This window comes from Gallinula chloropus (assembly GCF_964237585.1).
Source record: "Gallinula chloropus genome assembly, chromosome: 1".
Taxonomy (NCBI): domain Eukaryota; kingdom Metazoa; phylum Chordata; class Aves; order Gruiformes; family Rallidae; genus Gallinula; species Gallinula chloropus.
In genome coordinates, this window is record NC_140085.1 from 78,630,165 (window position 1) to 78,655,301 (window position 25,137).

Consider the following 25,137-nt stretch of genomic DNA (forward strand, 5'->3'; position numbering starts at 1 on the left):
TAACAGCAGCAGTTTTTCAAAAAACATTTGTATGTCTGTGATAGAAACCATGCATACTTCAAATACCATTGACAAGTCAGTTGTTTCGTTACCTCTAGAACAGTTTGTAAAGTGTTATTTTCAGTCAAGTATCAACTTCACACTAAATATATTTCTTAGATTGGGTAATGAGTAACAAGTACGTAAATTGTGGAGAGGCTACATCATCAAGAATGTCCTAAATCTAAACCATAGCTAAGTGCTTTCCAAATACAAAACTGATGCTTACATGAGATAGCTGTGCATCTCTGTGCACAGATTAGCAGAGGACAACTAAATTTTAGTGTAAAGTTAAACAGACTTTGTACCAGGCCATGAAAAGTTCCATTTCAAAGGTCTCTCAGTTCTTTCAGAATAAAACTAGCTGGAACTTTCCATAATGTGACATTGATTACTGTATTTATGCTGAGCTAATCTGTACTTATGAAAAATTAATCCTATACTAAAAATTGAAATCATTAATGGGGCTCAAGGGAGGAGAATCTTGCAGACTTCGAAGCAAAACTATTTGTTCTTCCTATGTCCAGCCTGTGAACAAATAAACACTTAGCTGGAAAACAGATCTTTAGGGGTATTTTAAAGACCTCCAGCATGGAGGAACAGGCATACCTACCTGACTGGGAAACTGCAATTTAGACTTGCTAACAGTCCATGTGAGACCAGTAATGAACTTCAGAGATTGGAAAAAGTAAAGTGAAATAAAAATAAAGTCACTGATGAACCAGAATTCACTGACTACTCTGACTGAACCACTAGAAAGCCTGAACAGGGTTGAACTGAAATACTTCCATATCAAACACTCCTGTGCTACAAGGATTTCAGCCTCAAACTCATAAAACAGTTTTAGCCTACACTAGAAACTTGAGATTGTTCACAGCATGATTGGCTCTGAACATCTTTAATACGAACTGATTAGGGGTTTTCTTCTGTTTTCTTTAAAGGGATTTGAACAGAAATCCATTACCTTTTTTTTTCTTTTTGAAGAGGTGAAAGTCAAACAAAAATCCTATTATGTCTAAATGGAGAATGAAAGAAAAAAATATTAGGCCGAATTTCTGTACTGGTAGAATTAAGGAGCTGAATAAAACTGCAATCAAAGAAGATACTGGATTTAAAAAGGTCTATATTCCCACTGACATACTCTGAGAAAATTAAATCAGAGCAGTAGCTTCTACTGGGTCTTCTTTCATTCCAGTGCACTTCAGACGAGTCACAGTGTATGTATTGGAGAAACTGACTGTGGCAGGCCAGGAAACAAATGCCAGTGCCACACTAGCAAACAAAACTTTCAAAGATTACTTCATCATAGTGATAGGACAACGGGCAATGGGTTTAAACTAAAAGAGGGGAGACTAAGATTTGATATGAGGAAGAAATTTTTTAGTGTGAGGGTGGTGAGGCACTGGCACAGGCTGCCCAGAGAAGCTGCAGAAGCCTCATCCCTGGGTGTGTTCAAGGCCAGGTTGGATGAGGCTCTGAGCAACCTGTTCTAGTGGAGGTTGTCCCTGCTCATGGCAGGGGGGTTGGAACTAGATGGTCTTTGAGTTCCCCTCAAGCCCAAACCATTCCATGATTCATTTCCCTGAACAATGCATTTTTAGTTCATCTATTTTTTCCAATTAGCAGTTTTTTCATCTAATATTGTTATGGTTTAGCCCTGCCCAGCAATTAAGCACCACACAACCACTCACTCCACCCAACGAGATGAGGAGGAGAATCAGAGGAATGACAGAGAGCACGTAGGTTAAGATAAAAGCCAGTTTAATAGGCCTGCAAGCATTAAAAAAAATCTATATTAGTAAAATATACACACAAAAATTTTTCCCCAATGTCAATGCTAAGTAAGACCTCCCAACTGCCACATGATCTCCCAAACTGCCCAGCCTCTCAGCTCACATGCACAAGCAAAGCAAAACTTCATTCACTGCTTCCTGTTGGCAGGCACACGTTCAGCCATCACTCCAAAGGTGATGCTGCAGAAGACCCCCAGCTGCCACTCCAAGGCCCACAACCCACCCTCAGCTATAAGAGGAACATGATGTCATATGGTATAGAATCTCTTCAGCCAGGACAGAGTCTTGGCTGTGTTCCTTCCCAGCATCTCAAATGCTCCCCACCTTCTCATTAGCAGGGCCAACATGAAAAGTAGTCCTTGACCACAACCAAAATCATCAGTTTGTTATCAACATCATTCTCATACTAAATCCAAACCACAGAATTACACCAGCTAGTAGGAAGAAAGTTAACTCTATCCCCACTGAAACCATGATACATACTGGTGACGAGCGAAGCTGAAAAATAATATCAGAAAGTATAAAATGCTTATTTATGTTCTTAACATATTTACTTCCAATTTCAAAATAAATATGGACTAGACATCTAAAAGTGCACAAGAAGTGTATTTCTAATCAAGCTATCTTTGGAGGTCTTGAAGAGGGGAAGATTTTAACTCATGCTTTAAACATACTGGTAGGGAATGGTACCAGCCACTTGACAAACATCATGGACTTACATTAATACAATTAAAATTGTTTTCCCTCTGCACATCAAGGCGTCTGTACAGTAAGAATTCCATAAGTCTGAAATTTAAGGATAACCAAATATGCCGCTAGCTTTTTCACAAGGCTTGTGTACAACATTAATTTTGGTAATTACTAACAATTAATAGTAATTAAGCAATTGCTAACCTGCTTGCAGAGTGTGATCATAGAATCATAGGGGTTGGAAGGGACCTCAAGAGATCATCGGGTCCAACCCCCCCGCCAAAGCAGCTCCCTAGGTCATATTGCACAGATAGGCATCCAGGCAGGTCTTGAATATCTCCAGTGAAGGAGACTCCACAACCCCCCTGGGCAGCCTGTCCCAGGGCCCTGTCGCCCTCACTGTGAAAAAGTTCTGCATGTTGGTGTGGAACTTCCTGTGCTCTAACTTGCAGCCATTGCCCCTTGTCCTGTCCCCACAGACCACTGAAAAGGGGCTGGCCATTTCCCCCTGCGTCCCATACTTAAGATATTTATCAACATTAATAAGGTCCCCCCTTAGTCTTCTTTTCTCAAGGCTGAACAGTCCCAGCTTACTCAGCCTTTCCTCATATGAGAGATGCTCCAGGCCCTTAATCACCTTTGTAGCCCTTCTCTGGACTCTCTCCAGGAGGTCCCTGTCTTTTTTATAACAGGGAGTCCAAAACTGGACACAATACTCCAGGTGGGGCCTGACCAGGGCAGAGTAGAGTGGGAGGATCACCTCCTTCGACCTGCTGGCCACACTCCCCTGGATGCATCCCAGGATCCCACTGGCTCTCTTAGCCACCAGGGCACACTGCTGGCTCATGGCCAACCTGTCATCAACCAGGACCCCCAGGTCCTTCGCCACAGATCTCTGCTCCAGCAGGTCATCCCCCAGCCTGTACTGATACAGATGGTTGTTCCTTCCCAGGTGCAAGACTCTACACTTGTTTCTGTTGAATCTCATCTGATTTCTCCCTGCCAATTAACTATGTCTTTATCTGGAAGATGAAAAGTTATCTTCTGGTGCTTAGTGGAACTACATCCTGGTAATCAAAAATTCTTGTAGCATTACCAACCTACAGCGAGAACAAAAATATTTCTGTGGGGCAATAACACTTTTTTCATTACAAGTAGTAGAAATTTGTATTACTTTATTTGCTTTACACAATAGTATTTTTCCCTGTTCTGACTGGCAGTGGGAACATCACCAAATTTTCCTCTACATTGATGTGCAAGAGAGGCAACCTTGAATTGAACTATTGGTAATACAATTTAAGAGAGTTTTAAAATTTTAAACTAAGTTCCAAAGTGTCTCATCAAGCTATTATTTTAGCCAATTTCCAATAAGACAAACGAGGGGGGAGTGTAGAGGGCTATTTTTAGCAACATTAGTTTCTTACAAAGAAAACACTTGTTTGGAAAAATTGTACATAATATAATGCACAGTTTTGCACGGATCATTTATTTCTAAACTTGATCCCTAATGCTAACATATAGAAAGTACCACCTCAGTTTGTAGATGGAGATCCCAGTCATGATAGGAATGGCCACAAATTTCAGGCATCACCTCATACAATGCTAAAGCATCTTTCCTTTTACAGGGCTAAAATTTCTTTGTGGCATTTAAAACGAGGATACTAACAACTTTTTTCTTCCCCCCTACTGGTTATCCCTGTTCAGCGACCATGGTAAAGTTTTATCTCATAAAATATCATCTCATAAAATTATGTCATTCAGCGGCAATGCTAACGGGAGTTAGCACTCTGGCACTGGCCAGTGGCTTCCTGCATTACTTTTTCCCTCCCCATCTGGCCTTCCTCAGCAAAATGCTCTCCCATTTGCATGAAGAAATGTTTTCTGGATATGCAGCCCATACAATAAAGTCATTTCAACTGTATGGATTTACACGGCCTTGCATGCTCTCAGTCGATTTCTTTAGACTGTCACAGACAAAATCAAAATGTGTAAATTTAATGTAACTTTTTTTATGAATACTTAAAACATAATCGCATCTTCTTTATGGGTCTTCTGCTAGCTTAGTCTCATTAAAATTCATTCTTATGAATGTGCAGTGCAGAGAAAAGGCTGCTAACATGTCACAATAAACCAACTGTCTGAAACCCTGCAGAAAAAAAATAAAAAAAGAGGTAACATTTGCCTTGTACCTTGTAGTTTACGAGAGAAGATATCTAGAAGCAGCTGTAAAATGGTCATAAAATAAAATTGGAATTTATATCAAAATCACTCTTAATACCTTGGGGCTTTTCTATCTCTGCATAGTTTACCCTGAGAGATTTAGTGGTGGAGTTTTATGTTAACGGGCTGAAAGTTATAGTGGAGTTGTCAGTAATACTACCTCTTTTTGGTGCGTCTGCCTATATATCAGTCTATTTATTTTTAAATAGCAAGATAGTAACCCCCAGAAGGTGCAATATGAAAATGCTATTGGCAACAGCTGAACAGTTATAGAGCTGTTAACCATCCTTAATGAAAATGCTACTGAATGCAAACATTTTTAGGTTGTTTCTTCCTCTTCCACCCTGCCCCACCACCAAGTATTTTTTAAATCAGGGATGTGAGGTAGAATTGACGTGCACACCACCCTTCTTGAGCAGGTTCCCAAAAAAACTTGGGCACCGTTCTGACTTCCACTTACACCTTCTGTCAAGGAGGATTTATTGAAAACAAAAAACAAATACATACACACACAAAAACCAAAAACCAAAACAAACCAACAACAAACAAAAAAGCAGCATGAGAAACCTCAAGAAAATTCACATACATCAGAATGAATTATGGAATATTTCCTCTATGGTGTTTTCTGGAGCAGCGGTGGAAATCAGTTAATATAAAGGCATTTAAAAAGAAAGATAAAAGAACCCTAAGTCAGATGTGTATGTGTGTATACAGGTGATAAGAAAAATGCAAGGAACAGGTTTATCAAAATTGAAGGACTTGCATTAGAAAACAGAAAATTTATTGTAAACTCTAGCATCTTACTCTATATCCTTCCTCATTAATAGCCCTGATGATTTCCAGCTAGGGAAAAAAAAAAATCCACACAAAATCTCAGATTTGTTTGGCATCAAAACTCAGATTTTCAGTTCCACATTGAGATGTGGCACTTCCCAATACCTGGTAAAGTTTTACAAGAGAAGTTTGTACAGCTTTACCATCTTGTCAGCTGAATCTTGAGTCTAACCTCAATATTTATTAAGCTCAACTTTTATCTGTTCTCTGTAAGATTGTAAAAATGTGTCACTACAGAAGTCAAACAATCAAAGTTCCTGTTCCCAGATGCTCTAGTATTCCAACCCAAAAATCTGTACTGGTAGCTTTCAGATAAGGAGATTGTCAGGAATAAAATTAATATGAACTTGCACAACTATAGTACAGTCTGCACTTATTTCTTATTTTGAAAACAAAATTAAGTGCAAATGTTGAACATATTTCCATTTCTTTGATTACTGATTTGTACAGTGTTGTTTAGCATAGATCAGTGGAGAAGTAAGGAACAAAAGAAAATAAACATTTACCCACAGCTGCTTATAGCATGATTAGACAAGAAATTGTCAGGCATCTTCTTTTGATTAGAGCAGAAGAATGTTATTTCAGATTCATGAAAGTTAGGAATGGAGAATTCTGCAAGGCATAAAAACAGATGATGAGCTAGCCAAGTCTCAAAAAGTTACCTGTTCTAGAGCAGGTCTACTGCTGCCACCTCCATGTGAGCACAGACCTCTGCAGCATGAGCTGAAACACATTAGCCTAGACCATCACTGATAATGTATCTGTACATGGGAGGAATACTCCACTGATGGACCATAGAACTACAACTCCGAGAACTGCCTGGTGCTGACCATGAAACAGCAGCTTTACAGTCTTCTGGACATACTTGCTTCTGAGAACAGTGCCAAACCTTGACGTAATACTTCCTCCTTATCTCCAGCCTCTCCTTTAAACCTGTATCTGACAGCACTGTTTTAAGACTCAGTGCAATGGCTCTTTTCTTATAACAGGCCATGCAGATTCATTTTTTTGGGTGTTGTGTTTCTACTCATGAAAATTACAAGTCATTAAAGAACCAGTGGTATGTTTTAACTATTCATTGCTGGGGAAGAGAGAATGAAATGAAAGATGGAACCACAACCACAGCTGGAAGCAGGGTGCAAATACCTGGTGCTAAAATACTTTCATCACTGAGAATGGCTAGAGCTTGAGGAGTCCACCTACATGCACAGTGCTTGGAAACAAAGCTTAACTGTTACACTGTGTCACGCACAGCAACACAAAATTTCAGTCTTTTTAAATCTGGTATACCTGCAGCAATATCTAGAACAGTAAGTAGGCATTGTTACTGTAAAGAAGACTTAGGAAGACCAAAGATACAGTAATTAGGCTGATAAAAGACTGTATCAGGGAGAGACGTAATCAAATATTTTAATATACCGTGCTTTGCTTGGGGTCCTTAAACACTATCTGAAATGACAGAGCTCCAGGCCGTTTAAGAATTAAAGCAAGAACAAAACCTGCACAGCTTTCTTTTCAAGAGATTAATTTCTACTGGGAGCAGAAATGCTGGGTTTGAGTTATCCTAATCCTCTTGAGCCACTACATGCCTTTAATGAAGTGTGGACAAAGCCAGACAGTGCTTACAAAATAACAGAAAAGACTGTGTAACAGCTCCAAGCCCACAGAGGATGGCACATTTCTTGTAAGAGTAAGGTTTAAAAATTCTGAAAAATTAATCAAATCTAAGTGGGATTTACATTTTCCATGACCAAAAAGTCTGATGACATTGGCTTGGCTACAGGATGACCAGGACTAACTTTAACCAGAATTTGATGAAGTTTAATAACCTAGGATTTGCAACTACTTGATTGCACATTGGAACCAAAGCCAGGTAGGTAATAATTCTTAGGGAAGTGTGGATGAAAGTATATTTAGTACGAGTTGACTTACCACCCATGTATGATACAATTTGAAGCAGGTTGGCAGCTTTAAAAAAAATAATCTTCAATAAAAAGAAATTCCATTAAGTGGTATTCGTGTGTGCACTAAATGATGTCCAATGCTTATTTACAAAGCTCACTTGATTTATTATACCCTGAGACTATATTAAAATGTTGGGGGGTGGGGCAAAAATAGTAAGTAACCTTTCACTGCAAGAGTTTGTTTCACATCAAATAGATTATATACAGCAAAAGCAGGATCACGCTGAAAGAAGCGGGATGCCACCAGTCTCATTTTTTGGACAGTATCAGCCAAGAAAACTTAGGCATCATACCCCAATGCCTAGTAGTGAGGTGCTCACTGTTGGGACTAGAATGGCCAGCATCTCAGACACATGGAGCACATCAAGGACCTTGGAAGAAGTATGTGGGCCAGGCTATTCAACAGCCAATGGGAAGGCCCAACAACACAACGTTTAGACACCTAATTACTTATGAGGTCTAAGTCCACACTAACAAGAGGCATATATTTCCTCTTAAAATTTACAACCATGATTCTTCACTCTCCTCCCTTCTCCTATGCCACCAAAAGAGTGTGAAAAGGAAGCCATGTTCAAGCCGAGTTGTACCTTGTTCCTCAAGGAATCAGCAGGAACACTCAAAGACCACAGTGCTACCACCACACTACTAAAGGTTAGAAAGCACGGCAGAGACCAGCCATAAATCTGAAAATATTTTCAGATATGGTATAAAACAAGTTCATCTGCAAGTAATTTAATTTAGTTATTTGGGGAGGGGAAAAAAAAGAGCTTAGAAATGCTCTGCGCAGCATTAGGTGTCTAAGGCCTATCACAAAAGCAATCAGATCGCTCTGGAGACCAGCTGTGCATCAAGTAGATTGCTTTTATCTAAGTGATAAAAACCTTGTAGACTGTGAACAATACTGGGCATAAAACGTAACATTTTTAATGAACAACATAAAAGATGAAAAGAATGAGCACAAGAAATGGCAATTTAGTCAGAAGATAGGGAAAAGGAGCCTCCCGAACATGACATTTTATAGCAAGCAGATTTTTCAGTAAGCAGAATTTAGAGGGGGAAAACAGTATTTTTCTCTCCTAATTAATCCAGTTGGGGTACCTTGCAAATCAATCAGGAACGTCCCAGCATCAGCTGACTGAACCTAAAGAAGGGGCATTAGCATATTTTGGACCCATTCCATACCTAGGATGTGTTGTTGAAACTCCATTAATTTCAATGAAGATGCAAAATTGGCCCTTTTACTGTAATCTTCTACATCAACATGAAAGAAAGAGCATAAACCATTAAGCATATAACTGCCTTTATATTTTATTTCTTTTATGAGGCTCCTAGCAGGACATTAACAGCAGATTATATCTTTTGCGAGCCATCTAACAGGACATTAACGATGGAAGGGTGCCCAATAAATAAAATCATTGTTATTACTACTACTTATAGTTGGCCTGCCAGCACCAACTGATAAAACCTGAACGTTTGGAAAGTCAGGAGCTACTTCAGCACTCTGCATTTCAAACCATCCTCTTCAAGTGTTAGCATTCTTTTGTTTGGCCCAACTTGAACACAAATAAAACTGAATTTTATAATAAAACCCTAAATTTTACTCCCAGATGCTGAAGATAAAACAGAAAATCTGAACTCTGCAATGACAACCAATGCAGGTACAGGCCAGCCCAGAATACGTACAATTGGGGAAAAAATAAGGAGTTTAAACTCAGTCTGACACAAGCGCAACTGGATATGGACTTGGAAAACATCTGCTTAAATATTTTATGCCCTTTCTCACCACTGGCTTTTCATCTGTGGTGCCTTTCTACATCTTTGGTGTGCATTCTCATCCACTACCATTCCTTATGTAGTAGGGCCCACTGCACCATTTCAATACATGTTGCTCACAGGCAAAGCAAAGCGTTTTGTAGTTCATTATAAAAAGCAAAAGCCAATTGAAAACTTGGAATCAAAATTTGTTTTTCTAGAATTCTGAAAAGATGAGTTAATAATTTCCAATAGCAGCAGTTCCACATCTGAAACCAAACGATACTTGGATGTACACTCACGTACACACAAACACCCTGTTCTTAGAGTTTAACCTTTGTTGATTTGGCCTACAGGTAGAAATCTTGGGTTTATGTTTTGTCCTTGTCCCTGGCTTTCACTTTCTTGTGTGTTTCAAGGCAGAAATATGATCATAAGCTTGAAAGAGTTATACTAGCAGTTATATCTGAGCAACCTTACTGAATTTACAGAGACTGCATCACAACAAAAGGAGAGCACATACCTCGGTGACGGAAACACGCAACATCTGCCTTGGTATCAAAAATCTGGAAAGCAGGTATTAGTCCCAAGACACCAGTATTGTGTCATTAGAGTAATGCTAACACTTGCTTTTTCCTTAACTTCTTGCTGTGGGAAGAAAAAACATATTTATTACACCCATTTTTTAAAAGGGTGGGAAGGAGGAACCTGGGAACAGCTGCCCTGTCAGCTTCACCTCTGTGCCAGGAGGAACAGATCCTTCTAGAAGCTATGTGGAGGCACATGGAGGACAGGGAGCTGATTCCAGCCAGCCAGCATGGTTTTGCTAGGCTTTACTGCTAGTGGCTTTTTACAATGGAGTAACTGCATCAGTGGACAAGGAAAGAGCTATGGATGCCATCTATCTGGAATTCTGCAAGCCCTTTGAAATGGTTCCCCACAACATCCTTCTCTCTGAGTTGGAGAGATATGGATTTGATGGGAAGACTGTTCAGTGGATAAGGAATTGGCTGGAGGGTCACATCTAGAGGGTGGTGGTCAATGGCCCCAAGTCCAGATGGAAGATGGTGACAAGAGGTGTTCCTCAAGGGTCTATACAGGGACTGGTGCTGTTTAATATCTTTATTAATGATATTGACAGTGGTATAGAATGCACCCTCAGTAAGGCTACTGATGACACCAAGCTGAGTGGTGAGGTTAATGTGACAGAGAGATGGGATGCTATCCAGAGGAACCTAGATACGCTGGAGAAGCAAGCCCAGGTGAACTTCATGAGGTTCAACAAAGCCAAGTGCAGGGTCCTGCACCTGGGTTGGGACAATCCCCGTTATCCATACAGGTTAGGAGATGATGTGCTGGAAAGCAGCCCTGATGAAAAGGACTTGGGGATACTTGTGGGTGAAAAGCTGGACATGAGCCACCACTGTGTATCTGCAGCCCACATCCTGGGCTGCATCAATTGCAGTCAGCAGATCAAGAGGAGACTCTGTCCCTGTACTCTGCTCTGATGAGATCTCACCTGGAGTACTGCGTCCAGCTTTGGAGCCCTCAACACAAAAGGGATGTGGACCTGTTGGAGCAGGTCCAGATGAAGGCCACAAAAATGATCAAAAGGCTGGAGCACCTCTCCTAGGAAGACAGGCTGAGAGAGTTGGGCTCGTTCAGCTGGGAGAAGAGAAGGGTCTGGGCTGACCTTACAGGTGCCTATAAGCAAGCTGGGAAAGAGCTGTTCATGAGGGCATATTGCAGTAGGACAAGTAGGTTTTGAACTAGAAGAGGGAAGATATTGGTTGGATATTAGGAAAAAGCTCTTCGATATGAGGGTGGTAGGTCACTGGATCAGTTTGCCCAGAGAGGCAGTGGAGGCCCCATCCAAGGTCAGGATTGATGGGGCTCTGAGCAACCTGATCTAGCGAAGATGTCCCTGCTCACTGCAGGGAGTTGGACTAGATGACCTTTAAAGGTCCCTTCCAACCTAACACATTCTATGATTCTATATTTTTGTTTTGGAAAACCTTGACATTTAAAATATATTAATTTTAAAACCCCAGAAAAGACTCCAAGCAAAATGTTGAAAAACCACTACACTTCTACATAATTTCTTTTAAAATACTACTGTTTTGGCATACATCAGTTAAAAGCATAAAAAGGAAATGTTTGTCCACAGTCCACAAGTGGATCTTGAGTATTTACTATTCTTTCCCTTCATGGTTTGTTTTTTTCCCCTGTTGTTTTGTTGTTTTTTTCTTTTGGTTGGTTGGTTTGAGGTTTTTCTGGGGTTTTGTTATACCTTATTGCATTGTCTTTGTCTCTTCCATAACCAGAAAATTTACTCTGGTTAACAACTAAGTGAAATACCGAAGGCCTGACTTCTTCCCATGACAAAAGGATTATTTTAGTAGGTCTTTAAAAATACCTTTTTTACATGATTAGTCCTAATAAAATATAGTAACCTCTGAGCTCATGGGCAGCAAGCCCTAGCCCTACTCACCCACGGTACAGCAGGGAGAGCAGCAAAACAAGCTCTCCAAGAACTCTCTCAGATAAGTTTTCCCACCACAGACAAATTTCATCTATTTTTTAAAAGATAGTGGAAGCCTCCATGTACAACTGCTTCTTGGCTGTTGAAGACAGACTATAAAGAAACCCCCAAAACAGCTCTGACCACTGCCAAACGGCAGACAGAGGGAAGAGCCTCTGGAAAACATGAAAGAAAAAGGATGTGTGGGGGATGAATAGTTTTGAGGCATACATATTAATCATCTTGATGCCTGGTTGTGCCTGTGCCTGTGAAGGAACAGGAAGGGGATATAGTAGGCAAGCACTGGCGCCCCAGTATACCTCCATCACTGATATGTTTGGACTCTGACCCACTACTTGTGCTAAGACCCTTATGTTGCGTGCAGTCGTTGGGACTGTATGCCCATCTAAGGCTTCAGCAAATGCTAAATCTAGAACAGCATTGTCCAGGTTGTTTTAGATGGCATCAAGCCCAGGGACTAGTGGAGACACAGCTTCACAGACCTCCATGAGTCAGGGACCTTGGCAGACCTGCCAGCCCTGAACTATACACCATAAAGTATTAAGAATCACATATGGACAGCTTCCAGAGTCTGATGAAGTCCAGAGGCATCTGTGCTCCATCTCCAGGTCTTTTCAGTTCATAATACAGACCCTATGCTCCAATATGGAAAACCCACCATTGGCAGCCCACATTCTGTCTGATTTCACGGTCTCAAAGATGCTGCAAATACATGCCAAAAAAACCTGTGAAAGCACAGTGGTGTCAGTTTACCGGTGACAGACTCCAGTTCACTAGCTGTGTTTGCCAAGTATTAGAAAGTTGCTGAAATATAGTTTCTGTTCACAGCAAACACAGAATTATAAACTGGGAGATAAACATAATGATGCTTTCTCATGCAGTTATGGTCTCCTATTCCCTGGTTCTGTCCAGGATGAAGTTTCTCATTGCTTTTCTTGTGTCCTGAAATCTTCATAGCTACAAACTACTGCGCTATATTCATGCAGGAGGATGACTACGGACAGTGTAAAGCAGTTGGTCTCTCTCATGTACAACTTCCACTGTAAGGCAGAGAATGCAGTAAGGAAACCATGGAAAAGCTAGAAGGCACTTGCTGGCAACTGACACAAAGGTTTACGGATAAGTGTGATGCCTGAAAACTCCATAGCTGTTCACTATGAACAAAACAAAGCCATTCTGATGCCATCCTAGGAGAACCCAGTGGTGGGTGCAACTGAGATACTCCTTTGAAAAGGTCTAATACAGAATATGTGGCTGAAGAATAGCAGCATAAAACAAGTACAAACTAATGAAGACCAAACTACCTGCATATCAAGTCTAGAAAATGACCTATTTGTGATTGGAAAAAACCCCAAAACAACCCACCACAGAAAAACCACCACACACAAAACAAAAAAGCAAAACCAAGCACCACCACACTCACCCCCTTAGGCAAAACAGTAACAGTTTGACAGTGACCAAGAAGGGAAGCCACTTTTCCAACAAACTACATTGTCCTACCTAGTGATTCCCACTGTATAGAGACAACCGGATAAAATACTCAGCCAAATACATGTAACCACATAATAAATCCAGTCCAGCTAATACAGCATATCTGAGAATAATCCTGACAATTGTTACCAATCAGCAGACATGAAATCAAGGTTTCTGCACCAAAGCTTCGGGGAAGACACAAAGTCACTACTTTTCCCCACGGAGAACCATCACCACAATAAATGCCTGTTCCAAACCACAGAGTCAGACTGGGGTTTTTTTAATTTACTTTACACTGTTAAGAATGGTGCCAATAATATAGAGGCTATCAGATGCTGACACAGCAGAAAAATGTAAACAGAAATATTGTTTTTAAAGCCTACTCCACAATTACTGAGGATTTGCAAACAGTTAGGATATAGACATGACTGTCATCTTAATTTAGTCCCAGAAACTGCCACCATTTTATGAAAGCAATGCTGTGCCAACTTTGAGAGGAAAAAAATGATTGTAAACTGCAGCCATGTCCAAATGGTAGCTGAGGATCTGTTGCCAAGGTCAGGTAAATTCTACAAAACAGTCGATAATACTTTGTCTAATTGCTCATAGCAAAGGAAGAGACTGCAACTAAACTCTTTTGTTATAAAAGGTTCCAGATCCATCATCATCACGGGTGGAACTGCTGAATTCAAGGATGGAGTAGTGCACACTAATGATGTGAGCTATACTGCTGTCTGGCACCTCAGGGAAGACACGAATGGCCACAGCACAAGGTATGTCTGAAACTGGTCTGAGAATAAGCAACCTAACCCCAATATAGATATTGAATAAAGCCTGCCATGTTCATAATCACAGCTGAAGAAAAGAACTTCTATTTAGCTATATACTTTGCTGTTGTGAGAACAACAAAGAAGAACTTTTGACTTAATTTTCTGCATGTTGGTTTGTCACGTCCAATACATAGAAATGCACTGTTTTGATGACCAGAAGATAAACTTGATTTATAAAAGTTGAAAAAACCTGCAGATTTAAAATAACCTAAACATAATGAAATCTGGTATATTGTTGGGATGGTTACAACTAAAACCTGCATGGGTGTTTGCTACTACTTATGACTGTATGCAATACTGTGGCACAGACAGCCTATGCAGAAAGGAGTTTAATATATCCAGCAGCATGAAATATTTTTAAGAAGGCGTGAGAAGTTCACATTTTGCAGCAATCTGCAAATAAGCAAAGCAGGAACTTTACATCCCTGAATCAGGGGCTGTTTGCATTGCAGGATCAGTCTCTGCCAGCTGCCACCGTCATGAAAGCAGTTGCGCAAACCTGACTCAGTCACTGCATAAGCAGCTACAGAAAACAGGAGGCACAGACAATTCTCAAGACTGCAGATTAATTGCTAGTTCAACACATGCTGCTAATAAATTAGCATGAATATTTACAGCAAAAGAAAGACTTTACCAAGTTTAAGACAACCTATAAGCTGCTTCTCCTACCAGTGTTTCTGACCAGTTCTGCTCAGTCCCTTTCCCGTCATTCTTTAGAGCCTGTTTGTCACCAATTTTTTGTTGGTCCTAACTATTTAGTGAATATTAGCTTTCCAAACTAATCACTCTTGAACAGCAGATTGATACTCTACAGCAGAATGAGCCATTTTATATGATGATCTGGCTTCTTCCCGATCATTAAATAAATTGTCCCTTTCAGACTTTATTAATTATCATCTCTCACTTTTATGGTTTTTAATTGTGGATAATTTACAAGCAAGTGATTACATTTGACAGCCAAAATTCAAGATGTGTTTTACTGGTTATTTGTCAGAAAAAATTACCAGGCTACTGATTTTACTCTGTTTACATGCTGCCAATACATTAAAAATGCATGCAGACTCTAGATTTGATTTCTGGAAGAGATCCGTGTGAAAATATAAAATTTATTTTCTGTGAACATTTATCCTATTAAAATTCACTCATTCACAGGTTCATGAAAGTCTAACACTGAAAACACACGGCCAAAAACCAAGTTCCCCATAGCACTTCGGTGATTTTTTCCATCTCCAGCTGATGTGCCCCAAACTAATTTCCATTTTAAAAAAAATGGGTTTTACTAAAAATTTATTATAGTAACATAAAACTGAAAGGAACCACAAAAAGATAATCTAATCCAATGTTTGGACCAGCGATGGATCAATTAATCTCATGCAATTCAGAAACCTCTTCTCGAAGGTCTCAAGCTTTTCATGGCATCAGATCAAGTGGCTAGGGTTTTGTGTTGTTTAAGGTTTGAGCTTTTGCAGGTTTTTTGCTATAAATTCTTACAAGTTCTCTTACAACCTATTCTAAATCATATCTTTGCTGCTATAAAAATCTATTATCTTCCATTTCATCCAGCATACAGACTATTCTTGCTCACTCTGCAGCAGCTGTTTATATAGCTGAATTCTGATGTGTCATCCTTCTGTAGACTTCACAAAGCTAATTGGCTTTCTTGAGGTCCACTCAATACCCTGATAGATCTCTGCTCATTTTCACCGTTTTATCTTCAGCTGGTCCTCCTTGAAGTAGAGCACCTAAATAGACACACTGATCCAACTAAAACTTCTACAGTACATCACCTGCTTTTCAGGTTACACTCCTGTTTACGTATCTCAAGATGGTATCTTTCACAGCTATAGGACACCGCTCATCCAGATTCAGTGCAAGTCCCATTAAGACTCCCCAATCTCCCCCGCAAGTTGTTCCCTGCTGTGAGTATCAAACTAAGGCTATAAACATGTGTTTACAGAATTGATTACATTTCATTTAAACCCCTGGCATAGTGAACCACAAAAAAAGGTTTGTTAAGATAAAGGCCACAGTGGTCTTTCATTTTTCTTTTGTCCTTTTTCAATTCCCTTTTCCTTGTTTTTTGAGGAAATCTTTTCAAGTCAGGTTCCTCTGAAGAGAGATACTGCTAGGGACTGAGCTCTTTCCATAAATTTTCATTCCAAATCATTGTTCCCTTTTTTAACAAAGCATATGGAAACTAAGGCAAAGCTGCACAGAAAAAAATACCTCAAAGAAAACACGCTTTAAGGAGAAAAAAAACCCAAAACCAACCCACTGAAAAATCCATCTCTCTGGATTCTGCGCTGGGAAGAAGGCAAACAGAGAAAGTTTAGATTTGTAACATGAAGCAAAGACATACATAATCCTTTCCTCCACCCTGTCCAGACAGAGAAGTATTTCTTTTGAGAAGTGTGTTTAACTTGGCATTTGCACCCTTGTACAGACCTCAGACTGTTCAAAAGTCTGATGCACTCCAGAGATGGATTTTCTGTTTAGGGAAATAGCAGCTGAGGAAGCATGTCACATTACATTTCATCAAGGCCTTCGTACAGCAGGCGCAAACATACCCTGCAGTTGCAACAAGCATATTATTTCCAAAATTTAAGAAACAAATAAAAAACTCCACTGAAAAACAGAAACTCATGGGTGGGGGGAATCTAACTGAGACACACTGTAGAATGTAAGACAGTAGTTAACAGATACCCTTTCTGAATGACCTACTTTAGCAAGGAAGAGCACAGCAGCATCATTCCAAGAAAAACAAGACTTAGGTTCTCTAAAACAACTACTTTATAGATAGATTATTATAATGCTGAAACTGTGTAAGACTACAGGCACAAAACTAAAAGATAATGCCATAAAATGCGTATTTTCTGAAAGACTAATACTCTTCTTCCACTAGGACCTGAACTAGAACCATCCAATTGTTATACGCTTCATTTGTCCTGAAGACCGTTAAGATTTTGTATCAGAGAGGACAGAACTTCTATGCTTTCTGAAAAAAATGCACTGTTTAGTGTCACCAGTGTGTTACTTCTGATGTAATGAGATTTTTTCGGTTTCAAGACCACAAGTGCCTCAACTAATGGAAGCAGTACAGATGTACATATAGAACAGCTGGTTTTCTTCTCTGCCATCTGTGACTTACAGTTTTAGAAGCAGACTGACCAATCACAACAAATTGGCAAAATCAAAGAGATGGTGCTGAAAATGCAGCTTAAACTGATGAGGCCAGCAGGGACCCAAAAGTTCCTTTTACCTCCAGGTATTGAAGGATGGCAAAACCACTTGGCAAATGGAGGCATTTTCTACCCCTTAACATTCACCATTTACAGCCCAAAAAATTCTGTTAGCTTAAGAGATGATGCAAAAAGTTGGGAGATTATACTACAATGCCAGAAATTTCCTGTTAGAAAGGGCTAATTTTGCAAAAGTAAGATTATGTACCCTGAATAAGTATAAATTATACTCAGTACAAGTATATATTTCTGCTATAAATTATAATATATCCAAATTATAATATATCCACAGAAAAGCATCAATTCAGTTGATCTATATTAAGTTTTCCCAAAAAAGCTTACAGAAGTACATTCTTTGTCCATGATTTGGCAAAAACATTTTACACATACATTTGCTAACTGTCAAGTTAACAGGAAAAAACATGGAAATGATATTTTCACAAAATCTCAGAGAAATTGGATATTACATGGACAATTTCAACTGGTCTTTCCTTTCCTTCTAGTCACCGACATAAGAAGCTTCGCAGTCAGACACAGAGCTTCAGCAAGCATCAGATATCTCTATAAGGACCTGAAGAGGGGTGGGCTTTTTTCCCCCAACCAGGTTATGCCACTAGACCCAAAATTTGCCTGTAAATGCTCAGAACTACCTCAATACAGTTATCCAGAGCATCCAATCACCTTCTCCCTAAGAACTGTAAGTATATTTAAAGTAGGCATAATTTCTTTCCAACTCTCCTGAGATGCTAACCTGCTACACATACCACATGTTTACCAGATACACAGGGCATCGGATCTTGACAAGAACATATCTTTTACTTCCGTGCACATGTTGTAGCACATCCATATTTTCTGAATCTCATTTAAACAACAGTCATTAAAGAATACAGAAAACTCCAAGTAAGTTTCTTCTTTGACCTACAAGAAGAAAACTGCCTATAAATTTTAACAAATCTAAGTTATTCCTGAGACATACAGGGACCAAGGACGCAGCTTTCAGCTGACTCTAAGCTGTGCTGCTTTACACAGAATAATTAAAAAGTCACTGGGTCAAAAAAGGTAGAATATATCCTACTGGTTAGAGTATCTCTCTGAAAGGAGGATTTATTTATTTCTATTCCATGAATCATTTTAGGTGTTTAATGCAGTGATTGCTCAGACTGCCTTTATAAGTTCTTCACATTGTTGGGGCATTCTTCTGAGAAGCAACAGATACGCCCTTGCATTGTCTGGAAGAAGACTGTGCAATAAACATCAGAAAAATATATGTGACCTTCAACTCCAGCTGTTCGACATAAGAAAAAAAAAGGGGGGGTGGGGGGGAGGGGCACTACCAAGTCTTCTGCAACTTTTGGAAAAACATTAACTTCTAACTTCCTTGCCTTCAAAGATTTAGAGCTCAGCACAGGAAAAGCAGGCAGATTTCAGCAGCCCAGAAATCACCATACAGGTCCCTGAAATGAGGATTTAGCTGAAGTCATCAAGCTCAGCATTTTCTCCTGGCTACCTGAAACAACTTCATGCTCAGTCTCCTGGCTGAGAATTCCATGATGTTTGTTCATTTTTTTCACCCATGGGAAGGAGGGGTATGACATGTCCATCAAACTAGAATTCCAGGGTGACTTTGGAGTGATTAAAAATTACATGGGTCTTCAGTGTCATCTGCTCAGGTCCTTTTACAAGGCTAATCTTCAGTCTCCTATGAGACTGATCACAACTTTTTTCAGAATATTAATTAACACTGAAAAGTTAATTTGTGGCAGCCCATTTGAAGTTAAGTTGGAGAGTTGAGGTTGAAAGAAGCCTTCTTCCTTCTATTTTAAGGAATCAAGATGAGTAAACCCACTAATCCCCAGGACAACTCCTTTCCAACACAGACATTGAAATAGAGCAATCTCCCAGCCCCAGCATTAGTGGTTAATGCTTACTTTAGGAATTTGACAATGTCTTTGCATACTGTATCATGTCCAATTTTACACACAAAAAGATACAAAAACATTTACTGTAGCAAGCTCCTTCCTATTTTTCTAGTACCTAGAGCAAAGGCAGGCTGGGTACTGTCAAAAATATAATGTCTGGTATTCAAGGCTCTGGAGATCTAAACTAACATGCAGGTGAGTTCAAACACTTGGAAAATGGTACAGAAGAGTCATCATCAAGATCCTGGTTACAGCTGTCACAACAATAGCCAACAACTTAATAAACAGGGGCCCTTCCTCCAAAATTTCAAGAAGAAATGCTCCCGGTGTGGCCTGAAATACATTTAATAGCATGTATTATCTCAAGTGGCTTCTGAAGGATGCTTAGCATACTCAAATTCATCAGAGTCCAAGTAGATCCTTTGTTATGGCTTCAAGAAATGAAGTTAGTCCCATCTGCTCTATTTTCCAGTTGTGCCAATTTACAAGTTTTTGGTTAGTCTGTGTACAGCTCTGTATTTTAAAGAAATAACAACTAAATTTAAATCTCCTTTAGGGGGAAAAAACACATTAAAACGGTAGCTTGCCTACAGCAACAATGAATCTTTCTTGCAACAGAGAAAGAAGACTAAAGCTAGTGAAATTATATTGTTGTTAGTTTGCCCTACTGGAGAACAATATCAACTCTGTGGTTTAAAATTGCTCTCATCAAAAAATAAAAATCATCGTTTCCAGTGGGAAGATCTCTTCCTGTTGAAATTATAATGAATTTCAGTAATATTTTTTTCATGGATTTATGGGTTTTGATTCTTTATGAGTGAACAGTTTCTCTTGGAATTGAACTAGAAAACCATGTTGTTGTTGAATTTTATTAACATTCCCTGCAAGAAGAAAGACCATAGGACTAAGCACACATCTCTCTGCCTGGCAAAATCTCACATCAGTGCAATTCAGAAAGGTGCACTGCAGGGAGGAAGAAAAACCTGCTCCTTCTTATATGCTTTTTCATCGACGCATTTGAGCGGTGCCCATCTTCTCTGACACCTTAGCTGTGTTCTAAAAAATCAAAATAATGCATTTAAATTGCTATAAATTCTTTTCTTCTACAGATTTCAAAGCAGTGTTAACAAGGACGCATAGCATGAAGAGCAAGGGTCGCATCAGCCTTCCAACACACTAGCTTTGTGCTTTCAGACCTGCAAACACACCCCTTTCTTCTGTTAATAGAAACAACAGACACTTTAATTATTTGCAGATTGAAAAACCTCTACAATGAAAACCAATAACTGGCTGAAACATCCAGACAAACAGGCACTGTCCTTCAATGATCATATTTCTTCAGGTTAATTCCAGCAAGGGCTCCTCCCTACGCACCATTCTGTGGCAGAAAGCTCAGAACTGTACCATGCTACGGGGACAGGATTTTCTGACTTCCTGCGATTTCTTCCTCTGAGCTCAACTACCAAAGCCTCACCTTACAACAGTCACTTATTTGCTTCTTTAATGAAAGCATTCACAATCACAACATCAGGACTGTCTGTTAAGCTCTTGCGTCTGGAAAAAAAAAAATTAAGGCCAAGAACAGAGATTTTTTTTTCAAAATTTCAGAGCCTTAGCTTTGAACAGTTGTATTACAAAACAAATAGCTAAAACAACATTCCTTGAAGTTAATACAAACTTCTGAGGTGCTGGTTTAGTCAGGGTAACTGGTTTGTTCTCATTTCTTATGCTCTAATACATTTACTCACCAATCTGACTGAAATCTTAGACTGGTTTACCACACTTGTCATAAGGAAAGATTTATAAAAAAAGACAAAAACACCCCGTATTTTGGAGGCCCCACTTTGAAGTATCTCAAATCGGACATAAAAAAATAGCACTCAGCTGAACCTGCTTCAAACAACTACATCCTGCATCCTGGTCGGATCTAGTAGTCTAGATTTCCTTCAGTCAAGTGAAAGAAAGAGACACTTTAGGAAGGGAATCCTGGCATGCAGACATAAACAGTCTTGCGTTCACTGACCACACAGAGAATCTGTGAATCATCCACTATAGGGAAATACAAAGCAGAATCCTATAGCTCAGGCAAGATGAATCTCTCAGCTATCCCTTGCATGTGATTTCCCCCCACACCCCAGCAGGTTATACACAACCAATTGAAATGTTCAAGCATGCTAAAAGTCCCTATAGCATTTCAGCCTGGAGATTACCCCATATATGAAGCACACATATGTAATCAACTCCTATTTGTGAAAAGTGTTGGCTTAGCTTCAGAGTGGATATAAACTGGACTGTTTCTAATTTAGGAATGGATCCGATTGTTCTGTCCTGAAGTTTAGGCTACTTGGGTGGGTGGGATCTCTCACCCATTTACAGCTCTGCTGTAGCTGGTTCGATGCTCACTTGTCCTTAGCTTGATAGAGCACTTCCTTACAGCTGCAAGTTGTCTGAAGGAATTCACAACTCAAACTTACTGCACATCCAGTAAACATCAAAGATGGTGCATACAAGACCCAATCTGAAAAAATAACCAATTTGCACCGCCTAATTTTTTTCCAAGTTTTTCTTTAATGTTTCCTCAAAGATCACGCTTACTTCCAAGAAGCACATTCCTTACAACTCGTTTTGAAGTTTGAATTTGTTAAACATTGAATGAAGTAAAGGCTAATTTGCCAAAATTGATTTCTTCTGGTATCAGTTTGATGCCCTCCCATTTTTTTCCATACAGATCTTGCAATCATTTGTCCAAAGTTTAAAGCGATGCAGTAAGAATGTGCACTTTTGATACTTCACTAATTCCCAAGCTTCTCCTAAATTGTGCAAAGAACTGAATTTAACCTCCAGTAAGAATCTCTCCTTTGGGTAACTGACTCCTGATTTTATTTTTTTTTTTTTTTTTGTTGCCTTTCGAAGATTTGAGGAGAGTTGAGGACTCAAACTGCATTTTTAAAATCTATTATGGTCTCGGTTTCTCGAAATTCTTTTTAATTTTTCATTAGAGAAATTAATAGGCACAAATGCCCTTTAACATGGTTGTCTTCACTAACTAAAATAAAGTATCTACAAAATAAAAAAGTGGAGATAACGTATTAAACTCTGTAACAAATCCACTTAACTGCTTAGTCTATGTATTACATGCATATACACATTTAAAGACTTGACTAATGAAAGAGACTATGGTTATGTTCATTTCTGCTCTTCAGGAAATGCAATAACAACTGGACATTTCTTTGCTAGCTGCAAAGACAGACATACAACACTATAAATCGACAGAAGAGAGAGTTCCCTAGTTTGATCTTGCTCTTCTGACTTTCTTCACAGGGCAAGAGTACAGTGAAATATATTTAAATAATCTCAAAGAAGTCTCACAAGTATCATCATCATCCATATTCCCCACACAATACAAGAAAAACACTCTCAAGCCTGTCAAGTGCTGACTTCCCCTCTCCTTATTTGAAAAAAAAAAAAAAAAAAAAAGCGCCATTGAGAAAGTCTGGTGAACATGGAGCACAGGACCTGAGCCTGAGAAAGGTCAAGTCTGTTCTAAATGCAGAGCCAGTGATGTTCTGACAGAGTTCAAAAATCCACATCCTCTGCTCTCCCACTACCAAATATAAATCCTGAATTATTTAGATAAGCTTTCTGGGACAAAGGTTAATGAGCCTCTAAGTCAAAACCCAGTACTAATCAGCATTATCAAATTAAACATTATTTTTGTTGTGTTCCCCATTTTTACTCTAGGGAAAAAGAAAAAAAAAGTGCTGTTAATCCAAAAAAATACCCTAAAAGCCACAAACCAAAACCAAACAAACTTTTCAGAGAGTATTTTTCCTAAGCACGAGTCCTGAACACACACCCTACAGTCTCTGCGTGTTTCTATTTGATTTTTCCAAACTACAATCAAGCTGTTAGCTTGTTTTATACTTAGGAAAGGCACAATCTTTCCTGCCTGAAAATAGAGCTTGGCAACTAAACTGACAAAATAGTGCTGTAATGGGAGAGAGGGACGTGATAAAAACATGCACAGAAAGTAAAATGAACTCTACATTAAATGCCTGGAAATAAGTAGCAAAACAATAGTTGTAAGAGTTCAGGATTCAGGGCTGTAAGCACATTAATGACCATCACAATGAACACAACATCCTTCAATGAACTCCTGTAGTTGCTTGTATGTGCTTAAAGTTAAATGCCTGCACCACAAACACAACTGTCTTTTCAGTTGCATCTCACCATTCTAGAGCATTAAATTACATACTACAGGGAATGGGAGGGCATTAGATTTATTAAAGAGGCCAGGGAGTCCTGGGCAGCTACAAATTTCTCTGCTCCTACTCAGATCACAGTAAAAAGAAGGGTTGGTTGGTGGTTTGGGATTTTTTTCCAGGAAAAGCTTTCTGTGGAATTACAAAGGCAATGATCTTAACACAGTCATATCGGACAGGATTTATTTAAACTAAAACATTAGAAATTTGTAACACAGACTGCATTAGGCAAGCTATTTACCAAGTCATATCTGATATGGGGGTTTAACTGCCTGTTCTTCAAGCCATTTCTTGAGATGAAAGGTTGAAACCTTCCGCCTATGCTTCTCCAGAAGACAGAAGAGACAGCACTACTCCTACAGGAGCAGCCCAATAATCTCCAGTTACAAAATCCTGACTTCAGTAATCACAAAATTTTCGTGGACTATTCATTTTGGTTCATATTTTCCAGCTGCTTGTCTTTTCTTTTTCTTTTTAAAGTACTTTTTACAGTTCCATGTAACAAGATGAGAAGGGGAAAAAGAAACAAACTAAATCCACCAAGTGAAAATATTGGGGTAGGGGGGCTGTAAAACTGCCATGCTATCACATGGAGATTTGAAGGCTGGCAGGAATCAGCTGAGGCTTCTGTTTCAGAAACGTAGTGTTTCCACAGCTCATGTGAAACTCCCTTCATATCTGAAAAAAGAAAAAAAAATACAGTTCCTCCACCAAAAACTTTACATCTCTTAAGTTTAGGACTGGTTCAGATCTCCAACAACTGAAAGCAGTGCACATGCTCAAGCTGCTCAACTCCTCATCTGGGGCACAGACTAATCCCACACAGTGATAGATAACCACACTTCAGCCAAAAAATGAGCTGGATTTTTACTGCAGTTGGCTCTCTCCCATTTAGTAGGGGAAAGAAATAATGAGAATCCAGGCTGCTTCCACTATATTCTCAGTACTCCCGCCACTGGTCCTTTAGTATCACAAAGGATCAGGAAGAATGTTAAGACAACAGACGAATGGGAGTAGAAACAACAGGCACTGCAAAGGCTAAACGAAGAGACAAGGTGTTGCTCCTTCTGGTTTCAGGAGCCATGGAGCTAGATGCCAAGAGACTACATGAGAAAAATGTCATGCTTGCAATGGTCCTCCACTAGTGTCTTGAGCATCATCTCCTGGCCTCCAAGCTAGATGTTCAATCTGACCCTGCACACCTATTTTCGTAATTTTATATTCAAGATGGCTTTATAATTCATACCATAGACCACTAGACAAGATGACTGTGCTTTGGACACACTACGGTTGCAAATTCTATCAAAGGCTGAAATTCTGCTCTTTTCCTCATGTGCCATGTAAAGTACATAAATGCAGGTCATGAGTTATGTTAAAAAAATGCAGCTATAAAATATTGGTACACTTGTGAAAAACTAGAGAGATTAATTCTGATTTCACATGAACCACTGGAAGTTAAGAGAAACTTAAGCCACATTACCACAGTGCCAGGAGTAGCACAGACCCAGCATCCAACCCCAAATGTCTCTAACTCTTCCAGATAGGAAAGTTCAAGAAATATCAAATCACTGGAAATATAG